We start from the raw sequence: 21,909 nt of genomic DNA, 5'->3' as shown, positions 1-21,909 counted from the left end.
AATAAAAACCACCATGAGATACCTCCTCATCCCAGTCAAAATGGCTATCATCAATAAATCAACTAACAACAAGTCCTGGTGAGGATGTGGAGAAAAGGGAAGCCTTGTGCACTGTTGGTGCGATTGCAGATTGGTGCAGCCACTATGAAAATCACTATGGAGATATCTCAAAAAAAACTGAAAATGGAACTACCTTATGACACAGCAATTCCACTCCTAGGTATCAATCCAGAGAAATCCAAAACTCTAATTTGAAAAAATTTATGCACCTCTATGTTTACTGCAGCACTATACACAATAGCCAAGACATGGAAATAACCAAGATACCCATCAATACATGACTGGATTAAGAAACTGTGGTACATTTATGCAATGGAATATTATGCAGCCATAAAGAAGAATGAAATCTTACCATTTGCAACAATATCGATGGACCTAGAGAACATTATGTTAAGTGAAATAAGTCAGACAGAGAAAGACAAATACCATATGATCTCACTTATATGTGGAATCTAAAGAAGAGAATAAGTGAATAAACTAATCGGAAACAGCCTCAGAGATATAGAGTGAAAACTGAGGGTTGCTAGATGAGGGGAGGATGGGGATGAGGGAGAAGGTGAGGGGATTAGAAAGCACAATTGGTAACCACAAAATTGCCACAAGGATACAAAAGTCAGATTGGGGAATATAATCAATAATGTAAAGATTTTGTAGGGTATCCGATGGACACTTGTCTTATTAGGGAGACTACTTCAGGGATGGTGTAGATGCCTGATCACTGCACTGTACACCTGAAGCTGAAGCTGAACAATAATGAATGTCAACTATGATTATATATATATATATATAAAATCCAAGAAGTGGAGTACAGCATTAGGAATAGAGACAGTGGAAATGTAATGGCTCTGTGCGATGTCAGAGGGGTAGTGGATCGGGAGGTTGATCACTTTGTGAAGTATATAAATGATAAATGTCTAACTATTACATTGTTTTGTACACCTGAAATTAAAAACATAAAATAAAAAAGGAAAGGAAACATCCTGGAAAAAAAATAAAAAGAAGATACTGGCCAATGATACATCCAATAAATGGTCACTATCCAGAATTTATAAAACACTCATACAACTTACCACCAAAACAAACAAAAAAAAGTCTGATTTAAAAATGGCCTGAATAGATATTTCTCCAAAGAGAACATACATATAGCCAACAGATATGTGAAAAGATGCTCAACGTCACTAATCATCAGAGAAATGCAAATTAAAACCACAATGAGATATCACCTTGTCAGAATGGCTACTATTAATAAATCAACAAACAATAAGTGTTGGTGCAGATGTGGATAAAAGGATACCCTTGTGTACTGTTTATGGGATTGAAAATTGGTGCAGACATTACGGAAAATGGTATGGAGACTCCTCCAAAAGTTAAAAATAAAATTACCTTATGACCCAACAATCCCATGTCAGGGTATTTATCTAAAGAAATGCAAAGAAATCCAAAGAAGAAATCCAAAACACGAATTTGAATTATGCACTCCTATGTTCATTGTAGCATTATTTACAATAGCCAAGATATGGAAGTAACCTAAGTGCCCGTCAACAGACAATTGAATAAAAAAGAGGTTGTACATATATACAATGAAATATTACTCAGCCATAAAAAGAATGAAATCTTGCCATTTTTGACAACATAGATGGACCTAAACAGTAATAAGTGAAATAAAGTCAGACAGAGAAAGACAAATACCATATGATTTCATTTACATGTAGAATCTGAGAAACAAAATAAATAAAGCAAACAACCTTATAGGGACAGAGAACAAACTGATGGTTGCCAGGTGCCAGGTTGGGGGTCTGGGTTAAAAAGAGCAAGGGATTAAGAAGTACAACTTGGCAGTTGCAAAATAGTCCTGGGAATGTAAAGTACAGCACAGGGAATATAGTCAATAATATTGTAACAACTATGTATGGTGCCAGGTGGGTATTAGACTTACCAGGCAGATCACTTCCTAAGTTATATAAATGTCTAACTATTATACTGTACTCCTCAAACTAATATAATATTGAATGTCAACTGTAGTTGGGAAATAAAAAATAAATAAAATCATGCCCCATTGGAGTTACTACTGCATTGGGGGGAAAAAGATAGGACAGGACTCGTATTCAGATTCTCTGCCTATAATATCACCATCAACAGCACTGCATGTCATACATAAGAATAGACAGCCACTGTCACAAGACAATTTAATTCTCTAGTAAAACATGAAGGAATATGTGCCCATCACAAAACTTGGTCTTCATTTGACAAGTTGCTTTTTATCAAGTGGTTGAAGTTAGAGCTTCACAGAATGGTTTCACCACAATTTTATGGTGAATTGTATATTTTATGGAAAATATATGGTGAATATATTTACATATATATTCCAATTTCCAAAAGAAAATTGATATTTTAACTAAAAACTCAAAATTGTAGCTGAACTTATTGTAGAGCAAAACTTTCCATAACATGTACACCACTTCCCCTTCTCATCACTCAAGAATTTGAAAAAAAATAAATAAATAAGGAAAACAAGCTGACAAGAAAATTGTTTCTAAATTATCATGTACTACAGAAGGAAAGAAATCTAAGGATAATTAAAGTAAAAAAAAAAGTTTCTGGCAAATTGGTTCAAATTCCTGCTTTGCTTTAGCTGCGGAGACAACAGACACCTGTGTTCTGGGTGTTTGATTTATATAAAGCCATCTGGAACACCTAGAACTGTAGTTTCCTAGAGGGATGTGAACTTGGGTCATTATTCTGCCCAATATACAAACCATTTTCAGGTTGTTTAATAATCAATAAGTTCCTCTTATGCCTAACGGACCCTAAAGTACCCCTTCCTTTGAGCAACATCAAAAGAGAGCCCACATGTCTTACACAGAATTCTCAGGGTGTGGAGAGAGAGGGCCACAAGTCTGAGAAGAGGGGACAGTCATCCCCAGGTGTTTTGCACAACAGTGGTTCCCACATTTTTCTTGTGCCCAGAACCACTAACACTCATAAAAATTACTGATTACCCCCCCAAATCTTTTAATATGTACATTTCAAATATTTTAACATTTAAAGTACTAATTTTAAGTTTTAATGATGAATTTTAAAATAATAAATCCACAACTTCTTACTATAAATAACATATTTCAGGAACAAATAATCCATTTTCCAAAGCTAAATAAAATGTAGTGAGAATATCAGTTTTACTATTTTTTTTTTTTTTTTTTTTTTTTGCAGATCTCTTGAATGTCTGGTTAAATAGAAGACTGCTGGATTCCCGTATCTGCTTCTGCACTCAATGTGTTCTGATATGTTGTTTTGGTTGAAGTATATAAAGAAAAGTTGCACGTCAGGTTCCACACAGACATGTGAATGGAAAAGAGGGGAGTCTTTTGTAATCTTTTTACATAACAGTATATTCTTCTTTGATACTATACTAAAACTCACCATCAAGAGTACTTTAAAAGTAAGTTGCAATGTCAAATCTGAAACTATATCAATAAACTTTTCATATTCTCTTACATTAAAATTCATTGGTCAAACTTGTACTTTAATGAATCTTGTATTCTGTATAATTTTGTAATATCATACGTTGATCATCTGGAAAATGTTGGTTGAGTTATGCAGACCTTTCAAATGCTAAAATATTTTATTTATAAAATAGCAAATAATCACACTTATTCACATTACCACCAATCTCATCAGAAAAGTCTTTAAGTATTGGGTAGCTCTAAAGCTCATGGTGGCAGACTCAAGTTTGGCAAAATTCTGATTTTCACTTGAAAACTCATGTTTTACCACAGACAATAAATACTATCAGTTGGTTTCCTTGAAGTGGCAGGCTCACTGTGTTCAGTTGCAAGAAAACGTGTCCCAAATACCCAAGGAGGGTGCTTCTTTGTCATTTGTTTCAAGTAAAGAGGTTGCTTCATGAAACAACTAGATTGTTCAGTTTATAACTCAATTGCAAAGTGGGTTTTCTGGAGGCAACCACAGAACTTTAGTAGGCAACAGAGATACTTTATGTGTTCCTCTTACTTCATCCTACACAATACTAAAAGAATACATACTCAAGTTGAGGTTTAATACAATTTTTACTGATACATCAATGCCATTTTACATGAAACTGGCTTTGTGTTGTGTTTTGCTTTGGTTGTTTTTGTTATGTTTTCCTACTGAGAATGTCTTGCAGTGAAGAATAACACAATTACTTTTACAAAGTTTGGTGCCACTGCTTTTATTTGCACTAAAAATAACCAGAAGTTTTGCCACTGTTGCTTTCACACCATTAATGTGTAAATATCAACACAGTGAAAAATAAAAATAATGTCTTAGTATTCTTGTGAAAGCATACTTGTGGACCCCCTGAAAGGATTTTGGGGACCCTCAGGGTCTAGGCACCATACATTGAAAACCACTGAAGTAGGAAAAAGCCCACAGAAATAAAATGATAAAGTATACTACACAAATCAACTGTAGATAGCATTTACAAGGTTATAATAATGGAATCATTGATATTGATCTAAATAAAATTACAATATAACTATATTAGAAAAACGGTATGGTATTGGCAGAAAAACAGACACACAGACCAATGGAATAGAATTAAGAACCCAGAAATAAACCCACATACATATGGACAGGTAATTTTTAACAAAGAAGCCAAAAACATACAATGGAGAAAAAACAGCTTCTTCAGTAAATGGTGCTAGGAGAAATGGAAAGCCATGTGCATAAGACAATAGACTGCTATCTGTCACCATGTACCAAAATTAACCCAAAATGGATCAAAGACCTAAACATAAGACCTAAAACAATAAACTGCACAGAAGAAAACATAGGTACTAAACTTGTGGACCTTGGGTTCAAAGAGCATTTTATGAATTTGACTCCAAAGGCAAGGGAAGTAAAAGCTAAGATAAACAAATGGGATTATATGAAACTTAAAAGCTTCTGCACAGCAAAAGAAACCATAGATAAAATAAAGAGGCAACCAACCGAATGGGAGATTTTTGCAAACAACACCTCCGATTAGGAGCTAATATCCAAAATATATAAGGAACTCATACAACTCAACAACAAAAAAGCAAATCCAATTAAAAAATGGACAGAGGACCTGAAGAGACATTTCTCCAAAGAGGACATACAAATGGCCAATAGACATAAAAAAATGCTCAGCATCACTAATCATCAGAGAAATGCAAATAAAAACCACAATGAGATATCAAATAGCAACAAGTGTTTGAGAGGCTGTGGAGAAAAAGGAACCCTCAGACACTGTTGGTGGGAATGCAGACTGGAGTAGCCGCTATGGAAGGCAGTGTGGAGGTTCCTCAAAAAATTAAGAACAGAATTACCATATGACCCAGCAATCCTTCTCCTGGGTATCTACCAAAAAAATCTGAAAACATTTATCCATAAAGACATATGTAATCCAATGTTCATTGCACCTTTTTTTATGGTGGCCAAGACATGGAAACAACCATAGTGCTCTTTGATAGATGAATGGATGAAGAAGTTGTGGTATATAAACACAATGGAATACTATTCGGCCGTAAGAAAAGATGAAATAGGACCATATGTGACAACATGGATGGATCTTGAGCTTATAATGCTAAGCAAAATAAATTAGACAGAAAAAGTTGAGAACCCTATGATTTCACTGATATGTGGGATATAAAACTGAAAACAACAAAGGAACAAGACAAACAAATGAAGAAACAAAAACTCAAATACAGACAATAGTTTACTGGTTACCAGAGGGTAAGGGGTGTGGGGGGTAGTAAATGAGGGTAAAGAGGATCAAATATAGGGTGATGGAAGGAGAACTGACTCTGGGTGGTGAACACACAATGGTATATACATAGATGATGTATTACAGAATTGTACACCTGAAATCTATGTAACTTTACTAACAATTGTCACCCCAATAAACTTTAATTAAAGAAAAAAAAAAGGTGGGGAGGAGTTAAAATGTGTGTTGATAGTGGGCATTAGTAGGTCAAGTAGTTAAACCCTGTCATCTAAAATGGGAAGGAAATTATCACTTAAAATCTAAAATTAAAGTTAACATTATTATTTTCTAATATATACTAAATAACAAAAGAAACTGCTACAAGTGTCCTAAGTCACCGTCCTTACTTAAATGCTCTGCATGATTTACTCCTCCCTTATCTAGCTGTTCTCATCTTTTCCTCTATCTTTCGCTGACTCTGTTCCAGCCACACTGGCTTCCGAGGTTCCCTTGTGCACACCAGGCATCATCACCTGCTTCATCTTTCTGGTTGTCTGGTGTGCCTGGACCACACTTTGCCTAGAGATCTGCACAGCTTAACTCACTCTCTCAGGTCTTTCTCAATGAGGCCTGTCTTGGAATTCTATCTGCACCTCCTTTCCACGCTCAGGATTCCCCTCCACTTGATCTGTTTTTGCACCAGAGCTCCTACCAGGATTGCACGTACTATATGATTTACGTATTTATTACAGGTGTTGTTTTTTGTGCATACCTCCCTACTCTGATAGACATCCCACGTGGGCAGGGGTTTTGTTGGTTTTATATACTAACATATCACAAGCATCTCGAGCAGTGCATGGCACATAGGAGATGCTCAGTACATGCACATTGAATATACGTGTACATTTGAATGAGGAGCAGGAAATGGTGACGTGTCACACAGGTGAAGGCCTGCAATTTCTCATAAGAAGCCTTGGAGAACCATTTGACTCTTGAACTTGTATATGTATAACTTTACAAAACTTAAAGGCAAATTTATAAAAAGAAATATATAATAATATGTCAGAATTAGTAGAGAATAGTAACATAAAATATGAATTTGGGAATTATGAGAGAAAGGACAGAATAGGAGCTGAGGGAAAGAAGCAGGAGGTTTGAGACAGGCAGCGAGGACAAGGCTAGCTGAGAGGGCATGGTAGGAAGAAGCCTTAGTGGAAGCACCACAGGAGAACAGGACAGAATCTACAGCATTGCTTCTATCTCTGCTGGTGACTTTGTGCAAATTAGAAAAATACACCCCTTCCCCTCAGGGGAGCCATTCTCATATAGGGCACATGGCTTGGCAAGCAGGGCATGCACTAGATTTCAGTCACCTCTCTCCTTCTTTAACAAGTTTTCTTGTGCAGGAAAAGTCCTGCACAAACCATTTTCAACATCTCTGAAAGACTGAGTCCTAGGGGAAGTCAGCTAAAACAGGACCAGTCCTTCTCACCCTCCACAGGCCTCGAAAATGTGTTTTCCAGCAGCTCTAGACCAGCACAATCCCAGTTCCCTCCTAGAACAAAGCTTAAAAAAAGGGAAGGCAAGGAAGTGAGAAATGACCACTCTCAGACCCATACCGGTTTTAATAGAAGACAGATACTAAAAATGAGAAGACCTGAAGGTGAGAACATAAAGAATCAACACCTAGGGTAGAAAATGGCACAGAAAGCAGAGACTCATGATGAAAATAAGTGTAAATACAATCTGGTGTCAGGTGCTTTCCTGTTTTAATAGAATGGGAGGAGTTAAAGAGTAAGGAGTAAAAAGGGACAGAAACAGAAGCAGTTACAGAACACAGAAAGGGCACAAAAAGCTTCACAATTTGGCAATCAGCTCAGATGACTATCAACTGTCTATGGACAAGTAGAAACAGCCACAACACAAGTGCCATTGCTCACAGGTACACACAAAGCCCCAACACACACTGCCAATGCTGCCTCATCTAGTTTAGGAGATTAGCTTTAAACTCATGCATACCATCCAAAAAGAGTATCCATCCTAAATGACTTATTATAGCCATCCAATCAGCAAATAGTTATTGAATGTCACCTATGTGCCAGGAGCTATTCTGACAGCTGGAGACACAACGGTGAAAACAAATATGATCCTGAACTTATGGAGCTTGTAGTCTTGTGGTGGAGCCATTAATCAGGAATTCCTAAAATAAGTGTTATGAAAAAGAGAGGTACCATGTATAAGATGAGGATTTGACCTGGTTGCAAATTTCAGAAGCATGCCCATAAATAATGATGACTGAGCAGCAATCTGATGATGAAGATGTGTTCTATGTTACATGGGCGAAAAAGAGAGGGGAGCAAGAGTAGCATGTGCAAAGGTCTTGTGGTGACAGGGCAAGATGGAGAGTGACAGGGCAAGATGGAGCATGAAGTGTCCAAAGGGGGCCTGTGCTAAACAGTACACGACAGTTTGGGATGAGTTTGAGTATTACCAATGGCTCCACCAAATGGAGCCTTGTAGGTAATATTATGGAACTCTGTCTCTATCCCAAGAGAAAATGAGGAAGCTTTTAAGTATTTTAAACAAAAGAATGATGTGTTTTGTTCTGTTTTTTGAAAACGTTGCTCTGGACATGATATAGATGATGAATAGGATGAGGGCAGTGGGAAAGACAAATTAGGATGTGGCAGAGTAGGTGAAAGGTCACTTGAGATAAGATGGTGACTGAAAAGGTAGAAGTTACTGGATTTAAGTGTGTATTTAGGTGGTAAAATCAAAAGAACATAGGATGGGCTGGATATGTGGAGGCAGGAAAAGGAAAGTGTCAAAGATAGTTGCTCGATGTCTAGATTCAATAACTAGCTGGATAGTGGTGGCAATTATTAAATAGACAAAATCTGAAGATCTTGAGTTAGAGAGAAATGAAGGACTGCAGAGCATGAGTTTAGTTTGGGGCTTGTGAAATTATAGATGACTTTGGGACATTCAACAGAAGATGTCAGGTAGGAAGATGACTACTCAGTTTAGAACTTAGAAATGTTTGCACTGGAGAATACATGTCTGAACAGTCTGTCTATGGGTGGTTGAGCAGATGTCATCTCCTAGAAAAGAGTGAGGAGACAAGAGAACCTAGGAACTGTTACTTCTAACAGAATGATGAGGAGGTAGAGGAAGGTGAGCCCTAATAGTGTCCAAGACAAAACAGCCAAAGAAGAAGGAGAAAATAGTAGGATGCCAGGTAGGGCCATTACATATAGCAATTTTATTTGAAAGGGGTGGGGGATCCAGCCCATTTTGTCATGTAGGAATGGTCTAGAGTTCATGGAAGACATAGTAAAACCTATACGTAAGATTTTAAAAATTACTGTTCTCTAACAACTTGTCTTCCAGTGTTTACCAAATCCAAATAGAAATTCCTTACCTTTCAGAGACAGCGAACCACGAATAACTTAATATAAAGATCAAGTGATCTCACCCACCTCCAGTGTCCCTGTCTCCTTTGGAAGACTGATGAACTATGCTGAGAAAAGTTGAGACTGACATTTCCAAAAACATCCTGTGATGAGCCTAAAAGCAATTATGAAGCTGGGCATTGTACAGAAAGAAATATAGAGTGTAAAAAAAATTACACTCAAGTCAAAGAGAGCAAGCCTGTTTAAAATTAATCAATCATAAATCAAACTAATAAATATCATGATATCTTATAAGTATAATATGAATTCAAGAAAGACAATGAGGCAAAGATGACTGGTTACCTGCCAGAAATCCACTCTCCTTTTCTTTTTTAAACAAAGCGTAGATTTTTAATTTAAAGAAGACATTTATTCTTTCTTAAACAAAGCCTGGTTACAGTGCTATTCAGTTAAAGGACTACATACCCCAGGATCTCTTGCAGCTATGTGTGGCCATGTGATGTGAGAAGAACTACTGTATTGCATGAGGACATCTAGAAAGTCTCCTTAAAGGGAAAGGTTGCCTGGCTTTGCTCCTTTCTGCTGGCTGTAATGCGAATGTTAAGGCTGTCACTGAAGCAGCCATCATGGGCTATGAAACCAAACACTAAGCACAAACACTAAGTAAGAGAGAAGGTCCCTGGGTCCCTGACAACTCTTGAGCCACCACAAAAGTCCTTACTTGCCACTAGACCTCTTTCATTTGTGAGAAATATAAGTGTCCAGATAATTGAAGCACTGTTTTGATGGATTTCTAGTATATGTATTTCGACCTAATCCTAAACAGCCTAGGGTTGTGACCTGAGAAGGAATTACAGCAGAGGTAAAATCCAGATGAGACTTTAAGTATGAAGAGGGGCAATAGAAATCAGTAGTTTAATAGAATAATGTTCTAAAAGGACATAAGAAAAAGAAGATTCAAAGAAGGACTCCATTCTCTGTAAAATTAATCAATGTTGGAGTGTTAAATTTAACATAGGCAGATAAAATAATTTTTGTGTTACATATCTTTTATGTTTTTTCCCCCATAAAGCTGTAGAAGTTCTCGTTTTCCCCTAATATTTCCTGTTTCATAGCATAGAGTTGAGATATATTTGAAAATAAATAAGAACATTCAGAATTTAGATTTCAGAGGAAGAGAGGCAAAAAGATGGTAGGTGATGGAGCACCCAGCCCTTTAAATGGACACAAGCTTCAGGGAATGGATTAATGTGCATAGAACTGCCCAAGAACAGTGAACCCAGAGCTTCTTTGTGTATTCACTGAGGGATAACAGAGCCTGGGAGATGTGCCAGGGCTGAGATGGGCAAATGTCCCAGGAATTCCAAAAACAATAGATCAGTGAGCTTAACATCAATTTCTAGCAGGATTCTAGAATAGATTATTAAATGGTTTCTGAGAATTTTAGAGGGGAAAAAAAAAGGAGCAGAATTGATGATCCCCGAGTATCAGAATAGAATGTCGTATATTCCTTCTTCCTCTCACCTGCCAGTTCTTTTCTTCCTTATGTTTGTCATTTACCAGGATTCTATCAGGTCTCTCTCTGCTGGCTCTACACTTTCTCTCCAGGATATCTCATATACATTCATGGTTTTAACTAACACACTCCGAGGGGAGCCAACAAGACGGTGAAACTCCAGAAGTACGAGAGAGTGGAACATTTTCATACAATTATGCAGAAAGCATTATAGTGTGCAACCGTTGGGCAGGTGGGGCTAACCATTTCCAATGTTGACAAATTGGGAAGATAATCTGCCTATGAAAAAAAAAACACAGAGAATACTTTCTTAATTCTCTACTCCATATTCCTCAGTTCTTCTGACTTTCTTCCTCCCTTTGGAACTGAATACAGAGCACTCAAGGGCAAAATAAAGAGAAAGTAGTCAAGATGAAGGTGGGGGGAGCAGACCAGTCATATGGGAAAAGATGCAATTCCAGGATTAAGTAATAACTGAGAGCATATACTGAGTAAAAATCATGAAATAAAGAACCTCTGAATATCAAAAAAATAGCTGTGTTCTAAAACTGACATTTGAGCAATTACCAACACATTTATGGGCAGCATCTTTTGATATGGGACAAAAAGAACATGGACTACAGACCTTAGTCTCCAATAGGACCGGGAGGAAAATCAATAACTTTCCTCACCACATCTGACTGAAGGTTTACACCAGTTTCATAACTTAGGTCTCCTGCAAGTACTTTTAGAAGTGAAAACACCTGCATAAGGCAGACCTTTCCTGATAACTGCAGTTAAGATTCTGCTGCCAAGACTGAGCAAGCCAGGTAAACAAGTATGGGTTCCAGAATGCTGCCTTTACAGGCCATTCAGTCCCAGGCCAGTAACTATGAAACTCAGTGATAGAGTACATCTTCCCCATTCTGAGCCCTGACTGCATTTCTATCTGCCCACTACACTTTGCTGTCAAAACTCACGAGGGAATAGGACTGAAGCTTGTCTTCCCCAGCACTATTCTCCATCTTAGCCAGTAGGATCCTCATCTTCATCCATCCTAATGGAGCTAGATGCCCTGAAGTTAGCCTCCATTCCTTCCTGCCCACAACCCCCTCCTCATTTCCATCAGACCCCTGGTCCTGTTGATACAACCTCCAAAGTTCTCTTCTATCAGTCAATTCCATCATCTCCTTTTCCTCTGCCGCTGCCCTAGTTCAATCCCCTATCCGTTCTTGTCTAGAGTTATCATCCTAAAAAAAAAATCTAATTATTTCACAGCTATACTTTTGAAAACTTTTGATGGTTCCATTCTGCCTATTGGATAAGGGCTAGCTATTTAACAAAGTGTTCAAAGCCCTTAAAAATTGAGATCTGCTTTTCCAGCATTATTGCTCACCCTCTTTCACTTCTCTTCTACCCTCCTTTCACATAAAGTCTCTCTCAATCTCTCTCTCTTGCTCTCTCTCTCTCTCTCGCTCTCTCATCACCAAAGGCTAAGTTTTCTAAATATAAACAACAAACATTTACTCCCTCAGAGCCATAACCCAGGGTTTACCCTCTGGTCTGGAATTATTGCATTATTGTCTTTATAAACACCACCACCATTAGTAATAATGCTACTGACTCTCAGGCCCAGCTCAAATATCACCACCTCTGAGAAGCCTTCCCTGATTCCTGAAGACCAAATTAATACTTGTTTCCTTTGTGTTTCCATACTATATGATCACAATGTTGGCTTGGTTCTTTTTTGAGCGCCTGTTCAGAGCCCACGGTTTTCAGAACTGGAAGGAGTAATGCAGGTCGGAGGCCAGGCCATTTGGTGAGGGTATTGGGGTTGAACAGAACACTTCAGAAGTTTGACTCAGAGGGTGAGGAGTAGTGGGGAAGAGGGTTGTGGGAGGAGAAAGAGAGATGATTTCCAGTGGCTTGGTTCTTTGGCCTATGTTCCACCATATTCAATATTTTTCAGTGGCTTTGACAAAGACAGAGAAAGCACATCAAACAACTTAGCAGATGACACAAACAGGAGAAATGCCGAGGGTAGTAAAACACAGAATATGTATCAGTAAGTTTGATGTCCAAGATCACACAATGGAGTATACAAGGATAATTTGAAAGCATGTACTTCATGTTCAAAACACTGTATAAGTTCAGGTGATACAGAGAGTAGACTGATTTAATAGCAATGTATTGGATTTAGTTGAATAAAGTAGGTAATATTTATTGACTATAGATTTTGTTAGAAATATGGTGTTCAATATTTTATAGGGAGTGACATTTCTTATGCTCGCAGCAATACTATTCTCATCCTCATTTTACAGAAGAGGAAACTGAGTCACAGAGTGTTTCCTCTAAGGTCATAGTGGTAGCAATAATGGAACCAAGATCTGAAACTTACCCATCTGACTCTGTGGCCTCACAGTCAACCACTAGGCAAGGCTGTCTAGCATGAGTAATGCTGAGCCAGTTGTATGCTATGACATTTAAATAGCAAATGTAATATTGGGTTGTCTTTAATAGAAATACGTTGTGCAGAATGAAGGAATTATTCAGCTGTAATTGATTGCTAACTAACCAACTCAAGTGTAGAATATTTAGTTTAGTTTGGGAACTACATTTTAAAAAGAACAGGGACCAACCACAGAGTCCCCAAAGGCAGGCAGTTAGGAACACAAAGGTGCTGAAATTCAGGTTTTTAAATGAAACTTTGAAGTTCTGAAGGTGAAAACTCACAATAAATATATTCACTTTCTTTAACCGTTAAAAAATAAACAATTACATAATAGGGGATTATATTTATTCTGCATTGCTATAATAGGCAAAATTAGGGCCAAAGATTAAAATAAATAGTAGCTTTTGACTCAATGTAATGAAAAACAATTATAGTATTCAAGTTGTGAACAAGTATAATAGTTCTTTTCATAAATGAGTAAGTTCCCTATTCAAGGGGAATTTGGTTGATCATAGTATAGTGTAGGCAGTATAGTGTTGACCTGGGCTCTGCTTCAGGTCAAAGGTTAAACTAAATGGCCCCTAAATTCTAATCTACTATAACTTCTCTAAGGTTTGTATTTTTCCATGAGTCTCATTTGAGAAAACTATAGTTAAGTAGAGATGATACAGGACTGGGCAAGGAGCAGATGCTCAATAATTACGTCTTCAGTGGTCTGGTTATGGATGATATTTCTTTATGTTCATAGACTTTCCATGGTCAACTTGATGTGTTAATGTGTTTCTGTAAATGAGAATGTGGTGATTTCAAAACAAAGACTCAAACTCCTATGATACTCCTCTGATTGACAGGTGGAGTCTATGCCCCACCGCCTGGAATCTGTGCAGGGCGTGTCTGCTTCAATAGTCTCAACAGCACTTCAGACACTGCTTCCATGCGCTGTCAATAGTGGACAAGGGAGGTGACAGTATGTGATATCTAAGACAGGATCATAAAAGGTTACATAAGCTTCTCTCGCTTGTTAGAATGCTTATGCTTAGAGCCCTGAGCCACCGTGTAAGTTGGACCACACTGAGACCACCGAGCTGTGAGGAACCCAAGCCATGTGGAGAAGTCATAACGTCAGCACACTGGTTGCCAGTTTTGGTCTTTGAGTCACCCAGCCAGGACATGTGAATGAATGAACCTCGAAATGAGTCAGGGCCTAAGCCATCCCCAACAAGGCCCCTTAGTGCCACTAGCTCCTGTGGGCCAAGGGCCAAGAGATAATGTAACCAAAGATGAAAAGTCCCCTCCCAAGTCTCCTGTCCTGTGTACCTTGAATAAAGACTAACAAGTAATCTTGATTACCTTGTATGCACACCCAGCATTGGATGGCAGTAATTGATAATACACCAAATGTTTACTGAACACCTGCTGTACGCCATCAAGTGCTAGGTACTATTGTGATTATGAAAGTCTAGGATTCAGGGAGCTGTCAAAGAGATGAGTTGAATACATAGCACAATTAGAGAATACTGACAGATAAATCATTTACTCCACGCTGAAGGAATACATTCTAAGATCCAAGCCCCAGGGATAAAAAGAAGACTGAGACACTGCTCCTGCCCATGAAGGGCTTACATTACAGTCTTAGAGACAGATGTACAGTCAGATAAAATGTCACATGATAATAAGGCAAGAGCTGTAGCAGAGCTATGATCAAAGTCTCATAGGACAGTGAAAACACAGGAGAAGCATGCTGCTGGGGAGAGTTAAAAGGAACTCACAGAGAAGGTGTCACTGAATTCTTGAAGAATTTTTCAGGTAAACTAGATAACAGGGTCAAAGACATGGAATTTTAAGTCATGGGCCTGGTGGTTTCTGGGCCCAGTGGTTTCTGTGTGGCTGAAGGGAGGAGGAGGTCATGCCACTCAAATTCTAGCAGTAGTGTGGCAAATGAACCCAAATGAGGGACAAAGTTCAGTTCTACTCTTTTCCTCTGTAGGAGCATAAGAAATGGAAATGTAACTTGCAGACATTAAAGACATCTTCACAGAAGAGGTGGACCCTGAGCTGGACCTGTAAAAGCGAATGTGTTTGATGTGTTACTATAAAAGGAGATGGTCATTCTGGGAAGGAAATGATATGAACAAAGGCATAGAGGAAGAGAAGCAGGAGCAGGTGAGAAGGCATCAGGAGTTTTGCCTGGACTGGAGAAGAAGGCAAGAAATGGGAGCCAACACTGCTGTTTGGGGAACCAGTCATAGGGAACAGGGTAAAATAACCAACATTGGTATTTCAAAAATAGTCAAGATAATACAAAATACCTTTGCTTAGATTGTTTTTCTTTCTTTGGAGGAAAAAAAAAATATTTTTTTCAAGGGAGGAGGAGAAAATACAGTTGCCTAATGTCTACCAATCACTATGCGGAGACATACTACCACGTATTATTTAATTTCCACAGCAGTCAACAATTGTTGTTATTAGTATCCTCATACTAATGATATGGAATCTAAGGAAACTCAGAGGTTAGCCAAGTAGTCACAAGGTCAAGGTTTTAGCCCAAGTCTCTGACTTCAAAACCTGTGTTTTCAGGAATGAGTAAGGTAAAAGCCAAGAACAAACGAGACAGTTGATTTGGTTATTTAGTCAAGAATAAGCCACAGTGCCTTAGATCACTACTATTTTAAAGTTCAACTTCTTAACAGTGAGCACAGAAATGAAACAAACCATGTACAAACATTTGATCTTCTTCCACCTCCTGATGTTAAGATGAGCTGTACTGCTCAGCCACATGGTAAGGGAAGAGAGAAAACGATGATCCCAGGATGAGTAATTGCCCGAGTTTAACTCTGTGCTCAATAAGCTTCCTGATTTGAGACACCCAGTGTTACTTGGTGTAGGCAATGTGGCAAAAGGGTTTGCCTTAGGGTGAGAATATCTGGTAATATCAAATCTGGGATGGCTGAGGCAAAGAACAAAATAGATCATTTGATAGGAAACCAGAAATCTGAATTGAGTCCATTTCTCAAAAGTGCCATGTTTGTCCAGCATTGTTCATGTGCAAGTTCTTAAGTAACTCACATGTTTCTCCTTCAGCCCTTCCACATATTGTCTACTATATTTACTTCAGGGGCCTCCAGGTATTAATCTTCCTTTCAGAAAACTTGACAACCAGAAACCAGACCCTCTTGCTATAATTGAAAATCCAAACAGATTGTATTTGAACTATTTCATTTGAGACCAGGGTTAGGAAACCATTATAAAGTTGGCCTGTTTTCCTAAACTATCAACTTCCCTGCAACTAAGTCTGTTATCACTTTTCTCTAAAAAACATCTAAATTCTGTTTCCATTGGAGTGGTCAGATGGAAGACATCATCCAAGGCAGGCACATAGGTTCCCCCCAAATAGAGTATTTCTTTCACAGATTTTTGAGTAAATGTTTTTTGCATAAGAAATGATATAAATGTGACAGTTCTACTTCATTAATATTTGCTTCATTATTTTGCTGGAGAATGAAATAGACTTAATAGAAGATAATTATATTATTGGCTTTGGGGCTCCGAAGAAAGAGATCAGCGTTACATTTGCTCCTTCCTAATCCCTTAACTCTTGTAGAAACTTTTCAAAAGATAATTGCCTGTAATTCAGAAAGTCCATGAGTTAATTTACTTAAGACCCTAGAAACATATATAAGACCCAAATAGGGACACCACCTATAATCTTTTCCCTAACAGGATTATTGGAGACAAGATGATTTAAAAGTGCCATGCTAAAATGTTGTGAACTTTTTTCAGTTTGCAGATTTCTACACAAAAAACACATGAAATATTTCCTAGTGTTGTTACTAAGCAATATGTATTTTAGCATTTTTATTATAAAAGTAATACATATTTGTGATTCTTTTAAGGCAAAGGGGTTTATGGTAAACATTAAAATACCCTCTTCCTACCATACCTCCAAATATACTCTAAATATTTTCTCCAAAAGTAACTGCTATAGCAGTTTGTATCCACATGTAAATATGTATTCAGGGTTCATCTTTATATTACCTTCTTCAAGTTTTGTCCAGCTAACAATATATTTTAGGTACATATTTCCTGCAAAAATATATAGTCACATCATTATTAATAATGGATCCTTTGTCTTCCATTTTATGGCTATACAATAATTTATGTCATTAGAACCCTATTAATGACATTTATGTTAGGAGGTTTTACTCTTACAATCAATATCGCATTGAGAGTCCTTGAACCTGTGTTTCCATGTATTGAAAGCCTATTCTGAGATAAATTCCTACTAGCGGAGTTACTGGGTCAGAAGGTATATATATATATTTTTTAAATATGCTAGCTGGGCCATGTGCTTTATATCCTTGAGGATTAAAATAATAATTTCTAGATAAAATTTATAGCTAAATATAAATTTACTTTTATTTGAAACGCGACAATGGTTTTCCTCTAAAATATGAGGGACCATAAAATGGATCCTTTCTTTTCACCTAAAACAAGAGGTTTCAATTCCTGGCTTGAACATTTCACAAAAGGATTGTCATGCACAATAGGACCCTGAATTTATTTTAAAGAGATACATTTTAAATGTTGCTTCATGTTTACATATTTCACAAACTCTAGATAATAAATTGCTGTCTGTGCAACAGTGTAGAAAAAGAATACTTCATAGGAGTTATTTGGACCATAACGAAAAATAAAATCTTATTCCCAGTGGATGAAAACTGGCACGGCTAAATCAGACTGCTAGGACTGATGGACAATTTGAGCACAACACATAATAAGTACGACTGCATATAAAATAGCGTGCAGAAACACGTAGCTCTGCCTGCTTAGATATTCAAAAGTCATTTCATGGTTGTGATATTCTAAGACAAAATTTCTTGGACATACCTAGTCATGCATGCATTAGCTATGCTTCTCAGACAAAACAAACTGAACTTCAATATAAAATGGAAAGCTAAAGCCCGCAGCAGCCCACGGAAGGTCCATTTGCTCTCTTGTTCTTTTTCAGATCCTAATATTTCTACTTCCTCCATTCTCTAGGCTGGCTTGCTCTCTCTCTCTTTTTTTTTCTCTCTCTCTCTGACCCCTCCTTTCCTCCCTTTCTTCTTCCCTCTCTTTCTTCCCCCATTAACATAGAGATTTCTCTAAGAAAAGTTTCTGACTACATTATATATAGGATAGTATATAAACATAGATAAGTAAGTTGATAGGTAGATTCTCTACTTAAATGTTAATATCTAAGCACCCCCGCCCCCCCGCCCCTGCCCTCCAGGGTGTTTGGTCTCAATGTCAGACTGCTAAAGAAGTACAGGCAGCCTGTGACGGCTCCCCTGTCAATCTCAGTGGGCCTGAGCAGTCGCTGGAGCTTGCAATATCAGTTGCTAGGCAACCTGTTCATCTGCTGAGCCTGATATTTCAGTTGGGCTGCAGTAAATGTCTGTTACGTTACAGCCTTTCAGAATTACCTTCATTACATAACATCTACCATTATAATAAAGGAGTTCCAAATGTTGAGGGGTGTTTGGGTAGCAAGGAAAATCAGTGCAGCTGTGGCACTAAGATAATGTCAAATTAGACTTTCTGCATATAAAAAGTATAAAATGATGACATATTTAACATTCAGTCCTTCCTGGCAGAGCACTGAAAGAACTTCATGCAGGGGCCATTTACCTGAAGGTATCAAATCAAGTCTTGTTGTCATTCTAGAAAAGTTTCTAACTGCCATTATAATGAAGGTAGAACAGCCATGGCCGAGGGAAATAAGATATAATAAATGAGGCTAGTATATCTAGCCAGGTATTTGTGCAAATGACAATGCTTGAGAACAGACTTTTATAGAACTACATTCAAGTCTGAAAAGCAGCAGCTATGTAATTCTTTTAGATTGTCAATCTTGCTAAAACATTTTTCCTAAATAAATGTCTGAGATGCCATGACATTCATTGAAATTGATTTCAAACAGCCCACTCTTTATCCTTGAGTTTATTTTGGAATTATAATTATAAGATAGCTCAAAGCACAGTTTTGTTCACCTATCCACTCTGCAGCCAAGTTTTCCCCATGTATAAAATAGAAGTGTCCTAACTAGAATATAGGTTTGAATATAGTGACCCCCAAACCCCAAGTAACAGGTCTTAAAAGACAGAAAGTTATTTTGCTCTTACATAGCAGTTCGGTACAAAAGTCAGGGACTGATATAATCCTTTTTGTTTTTTACATTGCCACCTTCAACTTTCTTTCTCTCTCATGGGTCTAAGCAGCATTCTAGCCAGTCAGAAGGCTAAAAAGAAACTGTGCATACATTAAGTTCCTTCAAGAAAACAGCAAGGTGCTGCACTCACTACTTATGCCTACATCAGAATTGGACTGAGCCTGGCTAAACCTTTCTACAAGAAAAACTGGGAAATATAGTTGTCAATTGAGAGGACATGTGTCTGTCCAGCCAAAACTCAGGGTAGCTATTATCAAGGAAAAGTGAAAGAATGGATACTGAGAGACAACTATCTGCTTCTGCCATAGGAAGAAACACAAGAAATCCTAAGCAGTGTTGTATAGAAAAAGTAATAAAATTATCTTAAACTATAAAAATAAAATTCCTTTTATAAGTTTTAATAATGCTCCAGAAATAGAATGGGACAGAGAATAACTCAAAAAATTGTGTTCACTCCTTTACTTTCACTTTTTTCAGAAATAGCCTAGGACCCTGACGGCCATGGGCCTAGAGATCCAAAAATTATTTTTTGGAGTAACAGTATGTTAATTCTCTTGATTATGGTAATGGTCTCACCTGTGAATACATATATTAAAACTTAACTAATTGTACACTTTAAATATGTACAGTTTGTTGTGTGCCAATTAACTCACAATAAAGTTGTAAAAAAAAGAAAGAGATCATAAAATATGAATGAAAAGGCATTTAAAGAAAAGTCATAGCATTCTTTAGGGCAAGAGCTGTCAAGAAGGTTAAACTCAAAGATTTCAAGATGATGCTGTCATCCATAAAGTTCTCTAGCGAAACAGTGACCCCTTGTCACAAAAATGTGACCATTTGCTAGCACAACAATACAAAGTATACAGAATAAACCAGGAGAAGGACTTTAGCTGGAAATGGATCACTGAAAACACTTGAGCAAAACTAGATTTGTTCAGTAATTCAAAATACATATATATTCACGATCTCTCCTGAGTCATCAACATGAGAACCTACCACATTTAGATCAGGGTCAAGGTAATCGTGATGAAGTATAGGAAGTACATTCCTCATGGGGAAAAACAAAAAACAGGAGGACATCCTTTCTTTTGGAAGAGGATTTGGAACCTCCAGCTAGCAGTCAATTGGCAAAAACAAGAGTGAAGCAAATGTGCTTTATTTTTCATAAATGGTAGAAGGCAGAAAAAAAGGAAAACTAAAACGTTCCTGTTTACAGCAACTCACATTGAACAGGCATGTTTGTAAAGGTTTGAAAATTTACAGATCCATTTGCCTGTCATCTACACTCTTCCTAGTCTCAGTCATTCTTATTTTCAACTTTTCATATTCATTCATTCAAACGTTTTTGCATAGACTTTTCATGTACCAAACACTTTGCTAAGTGCTTGGGATAAAAAAATAATAATAATAAAGTCAATCTCAACGAAGCTCACAGTGTAGAAAAAGAGATAGGTAGAAATAAAATCTCTCTAGCTCATTTAATTCATTTATTTCTGAATTTTTGCCTGGCCACTGTAAAAAATATATATTTACTATGTATTTTAAGCAAGCCCAGAAGAAATTAGTGGTAGAAAAGTGGCAGAAGACTGTTTTCTGTCCTAAAACCAGAATCCCTTTCTACTCTACATTATTGGAAGGTATTTTTTTTATCTGTATTTTAGAACATCAAATTGGGTGGCCTGGCCTCTATATATCCTTGGTATCCTCTCTCCATGATACGGTAATATAAATAGAAGACAGATTGAAGAGTAGTGAGTAATGAATAATTTTAAAAGTAAAATAAAATAAAAGTTAAAACCTTTATATTAGAGCCAGGAGAATAGTGAGGTTTTATGTTGAGGAAAGATCCATAACAAATGTTTTATTTTACATTTCACGTATTGTTTTCTCTGTTGTCTTATCTTTCATCATATATCAGGGGTGTCCAAACTGCGGCCCGGGCCAACTGCGGCCCGCAATCCATTGTTAATTGGCCCACAGAAAATTCCAAAAATATATTTAGTTTACTTAAATAAACCAGGTGAGGCAATATGTACTTCACCTCGAGTGAGTGGCCTTGCTGTTTGTGTATTTTACCGCATATGGCCCTTGGTGAAAACCGTTGAAAAAAGTTTGGACACCCCTGTCTTATATTAACAAACAGAACTGAAATGTGATTTATTATATTGGATGACACCAGCACATCTTTTTAAAATATAAATGAATCTTTCTTTCAGAGGGGCTAAGAAATTTGTCATCAGAAAGGGGATGAGCTCAGGGTTGACTTTCTTTGCTTCTTAGTCAGGTGACACATTTTGGATACATTACACTTGGCTGAAAGCTGAACGAGTGGGTTTATGAAATATGGAAGAGGCAAACTAAATATAAGAATGTCCAAATGGCAATGGTGACAACATTCTAGTTGAAAATAGTCTTACATCGGCCAGTCAATCTATAACAAGCCCACAATTTCATAACGTTAATTAGCTAAATTAATTTAGGCAGAAAAGGTGATTCATATTTTCATTTTGTATACCTTCTTTCTTACATGTCATCAAAACTTTTCTAGTCTCTTTATAAACCATCAACTAC

This window comes from Rhinolophus hipposideros (genome assembly GCF_964194185.1).
Source record: "Rhinolophus hipposideros genome assembly, chromosome: 3".
Lineage (NCBI taxonomy): Eukaryota > Metazoa > Chordata > Mammalia > Chiroptera > Rhinolophidae > Rhinolophus > Rhinolophus hipposideros.
Note: the sequence above shows the minus strand (reverse complement) of the source record.